Source organism: Clupea harengus, chromosome 12 (genome assembly GCF_900700415.2).
Source record: "Clupea harengus chromosome 12, Ch_v2.0.2, whole genome shotgun sequence".
Classification (NCBI taxonomy): domain Eukaryota; kingdom Metazoa; phylum Chordata; class Actinopteri; order Clupeiformes; family Clupeidae; genus Clupea; species Clupea harengus.
The window spans coordinates 1328144-1338669 of NC_045163.1; positions in this window are offsets into that span (position 1 = coordinate 1328144).

Genomic DNA, 10526 nt, shown 5'->3' on the forward strand with positions numbered 1-10526 from the left:
TATAAGTGGTCTGTAGATATGAATTACCTTTTGGTGGCAAGTTGTAGGCTATCAGTAGGCCTAATTACCAAGAGACAGTATATAGTCAAATGTCTCTACCTCAGCTGTCATATAGCATATACTGTATCATGTTCACCATTGTTATATGTGCCTATTTGTTTAGCCGTTGAGTTTGCTTCCAAACTTTTCTATAGCAGAGAGCGAAAAAAATGTTAACATTCCAGACATATTGTAACGTTAACGAGCTCTATAAATGGCCATAAATGGTAACGTCAAATATCCGTTCTTAGGCAAGAGTAGGCGGGAGACAGGAAGTTCCCTTTGAGAATATGTGAATATTGGCACATACCCGTGCAGCTCTGAACACTGCTACCTAGATGTTTTCACATGTGTTCATATCCTCAGAACTGCACGTCGGTGTAAAGGGCGTATTCCACGTTGTCAGGTGTTGACGCCCACATCTTACAGGTGTTCCACCCTCATGTCAAATCCATGCAGAAGATCCACGAGGAATCTTTACAACTCCCGAGCACACACAGGACGGCCGCTGAAAAAGGAAAGTAAACGGCACGACTGAAAGGTTAGTATTAATATCTACTTAGAATCTCGGGTCAATAGCCTACAATATCACTTTCAATCGCTTTTGAACTTTATTGAAACTCAAATTCAAAGCCAGAGATAAACGTTTACAGTGACCGATAGAGTTTTTAACTTGGTACAACTCTATTATGAAAATATATTTGAAACAAGGTGTTGCGTAGATGACTGTGACATTGTTTGCGGAAATAACTCTTTGATGTTATGTGTCCTGTGCAAAATATGGTAATGTCCATAATGTCCATTATAGATAAGGAATACTCACTCGTAATTTTTTGGTTCTGTGGTCTTAACAGTGAAACCGAGCGCGAGCTAAATGTGGTATTTTCTCAATGTCGGAAAAAATAGCTGGGGCATTTATTTGAATTCAGTCCTGTCTCAGGCAGGTTATTTCACAAAAGGTAGGTCACTAATGAAAGACAGGACTATACGTCTATTAGACTCTTAGTTTGATCTACTATGTACATACTTTTTTCAGATGAGAGGTGAAAGATACAGCTATCAAAGTTGTGTGTCTTAAAGAATGGTGTCTTTGGCCTCGTTTTGTTTATCGGGAGGATTTCCTTCTTTCTTGAGGGGGGTGAACAGACCAGAAGAACTTGAAAAGGGTTTTCTCTGGCCTCTCCAGACCCAGGAGGAGCCCTGCTTCTTCTATTAGTCTAGCTGTGATGGCCTAAAGCAAATTGTTTTAAAGGCCACGACTGACATTGTCCCTAAGATGTCAGGAACAGAACACTTAGGTTTCATATGCCACTTTCTCTAGTGCTTTGCTGTGGTGATGGTGCTGCTCTAAAACCAAATGAGTGGAAAAGAATAGGTTTGTCTGATCTGGAGGTTGAATACAATGAACAGATGTTTTTACTCATTTGTAAACTGAGTATAGCCTATGTCTATGTTTAAAGGTGTGATGAATATTTGGTAATATTTTACATCAGAACAGGTCATTTTCACAAAGATAATACTGGAATCCTGGATACTATAATATCCTGGAAGTAGTGGTTTGGTTTGTTCTCATTGTTCTGTTCAAGTGCACCATTCAAGCTCATCACAATAACCAGCAGATGGGGCCTAGCTGAATCTCTGATGAAACTGATTAATGTCCTGCTTGACATGAGCGCTCAGGGCTCCAGGGGAGATCCTACCGCACAGACACAGCATGAGCTGCTTGCGTCTGAACACACCCTGATACCACCACTGATCTCAGAGCGTCTGGAAGTGAGACTGAGAGGCATTGGCACAGCAAAACAAGACATAAACAAAACCAAACACAACACAGCCTTGGAAATGAGGTGTTGTCTGAACTTGCATCTCTAGCAGTGCCAAGCCGATTCCCAGATTCATCAGAGAACACATGATTGCTTAGTAATTGCATAAGAAGCCATAAATAAGCTGGTATCTGCTGGTAGAGAATCATGGTGAGGCCAGAAAGGGTTATTGTGTTTTGAGTTAAATAGAGAAACAGGATATCACAGCTCAAGCCCACCCTCCTGTTGACAGTGGAACATGTTTCCATTAGGTTATGTTTGCTGAAAACCTTCATGGACCAGAGGCATATGCTTTTATGGATTGAATCCAGATCAACACGACATTGAAGCAAACCCTGACAAAAGATGCAATCCTTAAAGATTTAAATACCTTTGAGGTTTCTCCTGTGAGGACAAGCCAAAGAACCCATGAAGGGTCTATATAGCACACTTTTAAATGAAGTGTAGTGATACCATGTCACCACTAGGCATAGAGTTTTCATTAAATCACTCGCTGTCCTTACACACAGAAGTGCTGAGAGCCACCAGCCCAGCTCTTAGTACTCTATCCTCAAAGCTGAACGGCTGTCAGCGAGGACGCCAAGAACTGCTTGGGAAACGCAGTCTTCTCACCACTGTAGACTGACGGAGAATGTTGGGCCTGTTCCAAACTGGTATGGCACGCTCACCGCCCTCATACGGAATGTTTGGTGTGTGTCGGTCAACAATGGTAGTCCTCGCCATCAAATACCAAGCCTAGTTTAGGAAATTGTTTACCTCTTATAACCAAGGTAACTGTATTAGTATGATATAAGTCACTAACTGGGAGCCTTTGTTTCTTAGGTTTCTCAAGTCATGCTAACACACCTTAGCCTCACATGAGAGTCAATGTTTGAGTAACAGTCCATCTGTATGTGGTGAATTTACTGTGCGCCATAAAACAGTGTAGGCCACATAGAGATTGTATAAAACTTCAAACCTGTGTTAATGCTGCAAGCCCTGGGGAATGTTAGGGGTGGTTACTTAGCCAGTTCTGCACAAAATGGAGGTGTGACCCAGGCAGGAACATCAACATGACATCAAGTTCATTGTTGTTAGTTGTGATGACAGTGATGTCCAGAGTCTGGTCTGTATATACTTCAGACTTAGGAGACTCATTCTGTCCTTACGTGGGTAAAGATAGGAACTGTAAAATGTACTGTATTTATATTCAGAACTTAACATAACTGAATCATTTCTTAAGTTCTGGACAATTTTTCCTTTGCCTGAATATTCCACAATTATTTAGAGCTGAATTGTAAGAGCTTTCAGCAGCCGTAGACGACCAAAAGGTATCAATTGTCAGTCTACCTCCCCAATTAGCTTTCTCGATTCGATTGTATACTGGGCCGTCAAGCTGGTTCTTATCTTATCTAGCATAAACTATGTTTATACAGCTCTGTGACCACACAGAGAACAGAGACAGCGTGTGGAGTCACTGTGATCACGTTTGGACCTTTCACTGGTACAGGATAGCTCAAACACATACCTGCGGGGCAGTGTCATTTGATTGACATGGTGGCTCACAAGTACCAATGTTCCCATGCAGCCCATGCTGTAATCTAATGTCCCTAAAGACAAACTGTTGCTTTGCTCTGTTTCAACATTGTCTGATGGTGCCAGAGGGTGTGTCAAAGAAGGTGTGTCAGAACTTTGACTTGTTCTTCCAGATTATCAGAGGCCAGAATAAAAGGCCAAAATAGCCTGATAGCCTGATAGCCTGATAGCCAAAAGCCTGCTGGTCGAATTGGAACGTTTTGGTTCGCTTTTTATTGATTTTCAGTTCTCTCTATCTTCCGTTAATAGGATAGCGTAATCTTCACTATTGTAAATTGGAATTCCTTAGAGACCTGCGGTTGATGAGCACATTACTAAATGTTGAATACATGCCAGATGTCCTGTGAGCATGACATTAAGTGTGTGGTGAAAGCCTAACAGATAATATGACAGGTAATTACGAAGCACAGATCGAGAGCAACCTCATCCCTAAAGAGGGATTCATGATTCCACCCAGAGCAGTGCTGAGGAGTTGGTTTGGATGCCCCTGCTGGATTAAGTGAATGCTAATCTCAGGACTGAGGACTTGACTCAGGACTTGACTGTGACTAAGCCATGTGCTCAACACTGAAGGCTCATGTCAAGCCTGTCGACACCTCTTCGGGTGTTTTCAAGTGACACAGGACGATGAACAGACTTGTTTGCATTGACAGTAATCTGCGGATCTCCTGTCATCTTTGTCTGGCCCTATTTCATTAGTGTTCTGTCTGCGTATCGTGCATTCTTAAACTGTCTGGCTTTCTCTTTCTCTCTGTAGACACCATTGTGAAATTTGACAGGGTTTCATTATTACTAATGTGTTATTAGAGTTGTTGTTTCTGTGTACATGAGTGTCAGTATGCATATTGTAAATGACCTCCTGGCAAATACATAAAGACTGTACGTACGGAAAGTACATGGTTGGTGTGTGTGTGTGTGTGTGTGTCTGTGTGCCTCTGCTGGCGTCATGTGTGTGTGTGTGTGTGTGTGTGTGTGTGTGTGTGCGTGTGTGTGTCTGTGTGCCTCTGCTGGCGTCTCTGTGTGTGTGTGTGTGTGTGTGTGTGTGTGTGTGTGTGTGTGTGTGTGTGTGTGTGTGTGTGTGAGTGTGTGTGTGTGTGTCTGTCTGTCTGTCTGTCTGTCTGTCTGTCTGTCTGTCTGTGTGTGTCTGTGTCTGTGTCTGTGTCTGTGTGTGTGTGTGTGTGTCTGTCTGTCTGTCTGTCTGTCTGTCTGTCTGTCTGTCTGTGTGTGTGTCTGTCTGTCTGTCTGTCTGTCTGTGTGTGTGTGTGTGTGTGTGTGTGTGTGTGTGTGTGTGTGTGTGTGTGTGTGTGTGTGTGTGTGTGTGTGTGTGTGTGTGTGTGTGTGTGTTTGGAGACCTGCACTCCTCAGCTACATGTAGCTGCACATGAATCTGATCTCCTCCCATTTCCCTAATCACCTGCCTTTGTTAACCCAGCAGTCAAGAGGGAATAATGAAGTATAATTACCCTCAGTGTTGGCCTGTACAACTTGTTCCTTTTCTGATGGCACTGGCACCTCTCACATGTGGTACATGTCTGCTATTCCTGTTTGAGAGGTGAGGCCTACGGCAGCACAGCGTTAACTGGCTAACTACTGCCGTGCCAACCCTAAAAAGGCAACTCATAGGAGGGGTTGCCATGCCCTTGCCCTTCACCATAAAGATTGAAGGCACAGTGAAAGTGAAAGTATGTGTGTGATCCTCTCACCATTTCTACATGTGTTCCATGTTTGAGAGGCTGATATCTGGGTGATCTAGATGCTGAGATTGTCAGGTGGGTGGTCATAGTCATTTCTAATCTGAGGATACAATCATTGGCATCAATGAAGGCCATCTTATTTCTTGGAGGCTTATATCATTTGAAGTTTCTCTTTTTTGATAGTGGTCATTCAGTCTTGTGTTGACTGTTGACTGTTGACAATAATGTTTCTGGAACAGTCTACCTGTGCAAACTGTGCAAATGAATGTTCCACAGACAGTTCGGTAACAACTGTGCCACTCAATATTCTTCAATTGATTGGTTGATTCATTGATTGGGAAAGGGGACAGCTATGACAGGTCTGAATAATAACTGTGCCGTGTCACTGTTTCTACAGCAGGAAGTGGTCATACTGAAAGCACTTCTTCTGGCCATTATTCTTTCTTCAGTGACAGTGTGGTATGTGTCCTGCCATAGCTACCACCCTAGGCGTGGTTACTGGCCACACCCGTGACTCGAAGACTGAATTCCAATGGACTTGGTAACATGTCCCAGATCCGAATGGTGAGTCAAGCATGTTATCACTGCAGTGTGGCCTATGACAGATTTATGGCTGCCATGCTGGGGTGATACACCATTCAATGACAGCTAGGTCCACATGTGTCTCATGGAGCTGGAGGGTGAGATGTGTCCACATGTGTCTCGTAGAGCTGGAGGGTGAGATGTGTCTCGTAGAGCTGGAGGGTGAGATGTGTCCACATGTGTCTCGTAGAGCTGGAGGGTGAGATGTGTCTCGTAGAGCTGGAGGGTGAGATGTGTCTCGTAGAGCTGAAGGGTGAGATGTGTCCACATGTGTCTCGTAGAGCTGAAGGGTGAGATGTGTCTCGTAGAGCTGGAGGGTGAGATGTGTCTCGTAGAGCTGGAGGGTGAGATGTGTCCACATGTGTCTCGTAGAGCTGGAGGGTGAGATGTGTCCACATGTGTCTCGTAGAGCTGGAGGGTGAGATGTGTCTCGTAGAGCTGGAGGGTGAGATGTGTCCACATGTGTCCCATAGAGCTGGAGGGTGAGATGTGTCTCAGAGCTGGAGGGTGAGATGTGTCCACATGTGTCTCGTAGAGCTGGAGGGTGAGATGTGTCTCAGAGCTGGAGGGTGAGATGTGTCCACATGTGTCTCGTAGAGCTGGAGGGTGAGATGTGTCTCGTAGAGCTGGAGGGTGAGATGTGTCCACATGTGTCTCGTAGAGCTGGAGGGTGAGATGTGTCCACATGTGTCTCGTAGAGCTGGATGGTGAGATGTCTCCTGGGGCACCACAGGGCACAAACCTGGGAGCTACAGTGGTCCAAGCTGTTTGATCTCATACCACAATTAGGTATTAGATTAAATACCAGTAGTAGTGATGATACAAATACTAAACACAACACAGAAGGAGGTAGATAACTTCATTAGATTTCTGATGCTCTATATTGTGTGTGTGTGTGTGTGTGTGGGGGGGGGGGGGGGTGTGACACATACCTATAATTTCATGCAGTCGTAATATCTGTTATCTGTCATATTATATTATTAAAGTATGAAGGTTTAAAGCAACAGTATGCAATTATTTGTCTCTTTTTGAGGTATGTCTTTATGAGCAACTTTTGGTATCATCTTCACATTAATGTTGCTCGTATATGGTCGTGTGAAGGACAGATAAACACACAGTGTAGTGTACCCACTAGCCGTCCAGGCTCTGCTCTATGTAGTTCTGTGGTCCAGGTTGGAGCACCCCACGGATATGGAAGAAAAGCCTTCACAGCGCAACATTGCCAACAACTTTGGCAAAAGACGGCAGTTAGGTGGTTAGCAAGCTTTTGTGAGTGCCAACTAGGCTGATGTCTGCAAGGCTTTTGCATGCTTTTTATGGAAGTAGCTTTCTAGCTTTAAACCAAAACTCCATAATGCTGCTTTAACTTCTGATCCCATCCCCCCATTCAATCTCACATACTGCCCCTACTCCTGCTGCTCACTCTTTAGAAAACCAGTTTGAATTAGTGAGGCTTGATCTCATTGACCCCCAACTCATGCCCTTTAAAACAACCTTCAGGCATTCACACTTTAGCTCAGGAACTCTGACATGTTGAATGGTTCCTGTCAAAAGCTCCATTGAGCTCTTGGGTTGTTTTCTGAACTGAAGTGCTTCTGCGAGTTCAGATCAGAAACACTATGTCCTTAAGGCTGCTCACCTACGATGTGGCAATGTGTCCTTGCTAGGCATGTCTTTGTACCTGGGGTTAATGAGCAACTCCAAGCATACGGTTGTATTCCTTTCTAGATAAATGGCATGTGGTCCACAGGTCTCTCATGGAAGATAAGTATCCTGACAACAACAGAGACTGAGGGACACGACTCCTGTACAGGACTATCAATGACAAAAGCTCAAAATCACATTACAGCTAATTATGTAATCATGTATTATTGTGTGTGTGTGTGTCTGTGTGTGTGTGTGTGTGTGTGTGTGTGTGTGTGTGTACATATATTTCTCTATATCACCATTGCTGTATCCATGTAGTTGAAGCTAACCTATACCTAGAGCACAATACGTTTACTGTCAATCTGGTGTTGTGAATTTACTAAGCAGTCAAAGCCATGGAGTTCTGATGTTCAAGGGAGCATACAGCTTATTTCAACAGAGACAGTTCTGGGATGCTTTGCAAATGATGGAAGCTCTCACTGGACTCAAGGGACTTTAAGTTCAGTTCCTGTACACATTGATTTGAACTGGACGATATTCGACGCTGAAACTCTTAAGCATTTTTTTTTTTTTTTTTAAAGATTTGTTTTTGGGCTTTTGTGCCTTTAATTGATAGATCAGTGAAGAGTGGGACAGGAAAGGAGAGGGAGAAGAGGTGGGGAGTGGACAGGAGAAATGACATCGGGCCGGATTCGAACCTGTGTCCTCCGTTTGCGCTACAGTGCCCCCCAACTCTTAAGCACTTGACCTCTTGTGTGTCCTCGTCTCTAATTAGTGTAAAATACTATCACTCATGGTCATTGAGTACGCTGTAAACATTATCACTGCACACTCCTTCTGCATTCCTTCTGAGGGAAGTGACCATAAAAATACCATGTCTATCTGCCTGCTCCTTTGGATTGTGTAAAACCAATATTTACCCCTCACTCTCCTGAGGGGGCTGTTGGTGGGCAGGGGAGTGCAGGTAAGAGGGCACATGGAGTAAGACAGCCTGTTGAGCAACCTGGGGAGTCTTTAGAGAGGTCACAGTCATGTTCAACAGTCATGTTCAACAGCCTTCAAAGGGTCCATGCCTCAGTGGGATTTAGTGAGAGAGAGAGAGAGAGAGAGAGAGAGAGAGAGAGAGAGAGAGAGAGAAGCAGCCTGAGAGGGAGGACGGGAACAGAAGATGGGTAGAAAGGAGGAACAGGAAAGGGGGAAGAGGAAAGGAGGAAGAGGAAGGACAAAGATTCAGCTCTGTTGGGTCAGGGGATTGGCTTATTTCAGTGGTTTCCTTTTCATGGCAGGCCCCCCATTGATGAGAAGAAAAGAAATGAACACACACACACACACACACACACACACACACACCATAGTGCAAAGATTGGAGATGGTCATAGAGTTAGCAGTTTTTGATTAATAAAACAGATGCCCATCTGTTCTTAAACCTTTGAGCAGTTACATTTTCGTTTTCTTTTCATCAACCACTTAAATAGTTTAGCACTTAAACATTTATTTATTTGATTTGATCAGAGATTTTTTTTTTAAAGAGATTAAATCTGGCCCGATCAAACATGTTTTTATGATTGACTGTTCCATTCTTTTGATCAGTTCATGTAAGGCACTTATTCGTTGTATTAATAATACGGATATTAATCTATGAGACACATTGAGAGAGAGAGAGACAGGCAGAGTGAGAGAGAGTCAGAGTGAGAGAGACAGAGAGAAAGATAGAGGCAGAGTGAGAGAGAAAGAGACAGGCAGAGTGAGAGAGAGAGAGAGAGAGAGAGGCAGAGTGAGAGTGAGAGAGAGAGAGGCAGAGTGAGAGAGAGAGTGAGAGAGAGAGAGAGAGGCAGAGTGAGTGAGAGAGAGTGAGAGAGAGGGAGGCAGAGTGAGAGAGAGAGAGAGGCAGTGAGAGAGGCAGAGTGAGAGAGAGAGAGTGAGAGAGAGAGAGGCAGAGGTGCATGACAGCAGGCAGATGCCTACCACACCCAACGCCTGCCACACCCAACCCCACCCTATCACCTCAAGACTCAAGCACATGAATGAGACAACAACCTGTATAAAATTCCTCTATATTAACTCCCATCCTGGCGGTGACCAGAAAAACGAGTTGCAAGGTCTCCTCCTCCTCTCTTCTATTTTCCTCCTCCTCTCCTTCACTCTGCTTCCCCTCCCCAGTTTCAGTTTTTCCCAGTGTCACACTCAGTGACTGACCAACACTACCTGCACAGGACCAAAGGTAATGATCAACTCCACTCAGCCAGTCCTGCTCTCTCTTCTCTCTCTTCTCTCTCTTCTCTCTCTTCTCTCTCGCTCTCTCTCTTTCTCTCTCTTCTCTCTCTCTCTTCTCTCTCTCTCTCTTCTCTCTCTTTCTCTCTGACTCTGCCCATGTCCCTGTGGCTCCTTGGCTCTCTTCCATAGCATCTTGGAATCCCTTTTAGTCTTTGTTCATAACAGCATTCTAACTGTCAGAATCCATATGACTTGTGTTTGTTTAGTCACCTCTGTGTATTGAGGAAAGTCTCTGATGTGACTGATGTGTGAGGGTTGGTCTGAGTGAATAAGTAGAAAGTTGATCTGTTGGGTAAACATTCTCTCTCTCCCTCACATTGCCCCTTCATTGGTGAAGGACTTATGTCTGAAGCTTCATTGAAATGGTTCTACTTTTAAAAGTGTTTCCACCACCTGAGGAACCCTGTCAAACTAACAGCTATTCCTCTCGCCAGCCCAAATATGTGGATCTCCATTCTACACCTTTGCTTTCAAAAGGAACAGCCAGCAGTTGCTAAGATCCTTTGTCATGTATCACACAAGAACGGATAGAGAGGGTCAGCCAAAGAGGAAATCTATAATTTAAACACTGGGCTATATCAGCATGTGTACTGTGATTTTCTAAAAGCTTCATTTTCCACGTGTTGTTGGCATCTACAGTGTGTATGAGAATATATTGCAAAGTTCTTTTTTTAACATTTTACAAAGTGCGTGTATTTAGGAATTTGTGGTATTGCATACAAAAGGGTGTGAGAACAAACGTCTGCTTGTGGAGGATGTTGTGGTTTGCTGAAATATCTCAAGTATGACCCTGGTGTGACCGGACTGGTGTTGATTTGTGTTTCTCTCTTTGAGTGTGTGTGTGTGTGTGTGTGTTTGTGTGTTTTTGTGTGTTTTTGTGTGTGTGTGTGTG